This window comes from Aplysia californica, unplaced genomic scaffold (genome assembly GCF_000002075.1).
Source record: "Aplysia californica isolate F4 #8 unplaced genomic scaffold, AplCal3.0 scaffold00620, whole genome shotgun sequence".
In the NCBI taxonomy this organism is placed as follows: domain Eukaryota; kingdom Metazoa; phylum Mollusca; class Gastropoda; order Aplysiida; family Aplysiidae; genus Aplysia; species Aplysia californica.
In genome coordinates, this window is record NW_004797890.1 from 319,050 (window position 1) to 320,584 (window position 1,535).

Sequence of the window (1,535 nt, forward strand, 5' to 3'; positions counted from 1 at the left end):
AAAAAGAGAGAGAGAGAGAGAGAGAGAGAGAGAGAGACTTAGAAGAGACAAATGGAAAGAGTTGTTAGATAATTGAGAAGAGAACATAATGTAACGTCTTGTCTGGGTAAAAAGAACAAATTAAAGTGGCAGTTTGCTTTGAATTTTATATAATCTTTTTTAAGCTGTAAAAGAAGGCCATCCACGTACAGGCCGGGCCTTGAGGCTTGCCTTGACACAGGCTTTCTGTGTACATTTAGGATGGCGCCACCATGTGATATGGATATTACTGTGGCAAGGTTATCTCCCTCATTTGATTTTCCCACAGAATTCTACAGAATTCTGTGGATTTTCCTCGCTTCCTTCGACCAGGCTTCGCCTCGCCAGAAGAGTGTGGCCCCACCTGTCTTGTGGCCTAGAGGTTGAGGTGTTGGCCTCTCATTCAAAAGGTCCCGCGTTCGAATCCGGGTAGCGACTGAAAAATTTTCTTCTCTAAATTTGTCTCCTTTCACTTCATTTCCTGCTCTCTAGCAATATTCTGTCGTCTGATTTCGTCTCCTCTTTCTGCCCCCACCCCCTCACCTAATTTGCCTCTTCCCCTGGGCTCCTGATTCTTTCTGCAGCCTTTCTACTGCTACTCCTTCGCTTCTTCTTATTGCTGTCTTTCAGCCACACCCCTGATCTTCTGGTAGACAAAATCTACTCCTAGCCTTCTCGGACAAGGGCGAAAAATCTCGGAGGGCCCGTGTGCAAGTTGCGCATGTTAAAGATCCTTTAGTGGTCTAAAATCGATAAGCGTAGGCTTCGGCCGCCACTCGGGCTAAATTCAAAATTTCATACCAACTGAAAATGTTAGGTGTGTCCCGCGCACTCATATGACCTTATGCAGTTGCGAGCGCCGTAAAACACTTTACAAAAACAAAAACGTCTATATAAAGAAGCATAACCATAAGTATTACCAAAAAATCAAAAATTATAAAACAGTTGCGTCCCTTGGTTTCTATCACTTTTCTTAAAACGAGAGAAAGGAGAAAGAGACGATTTTTTGTTGTTGTTGAAGAAATTATTAGAATTGCGTACATGTACTAAATTATAATGATTTCGAGAGATCTATTACTATCTCTGTATAATACTAACTGCCATGTGATTTTAATAGTCTGGTTACTTATACCTACTCTAACAATAATAATATAAGGTTGCTTTTAGACTATCGAACATACAAGAGAGTAGGCGGCCTTCTGTATGTTGGAAATGAGGACGGCAACTGTTGGAATTCAACTAATTTTAAACGTTTTTTCTTTCTAGGTATCGTCCATCCACCGCAGGATATAGCCGTGTAATAGCGATCTCCACTCTAAAACTATCAGTTGTTTTCCGTGTCCAGATTGCACCCGTCTGCTCTCTGGTGTCATCTTGCCACTTTCTTTCTGGTCTTCCTCTTGAACATTTCCCTATTCTTGGTCTCCATTCAGTGTTTTTTGGTACACCTGCTGTCTTTCAAATGGGGTGATAATAAATAGCACCCACAATATATATTATATATATATTCTTAAAAA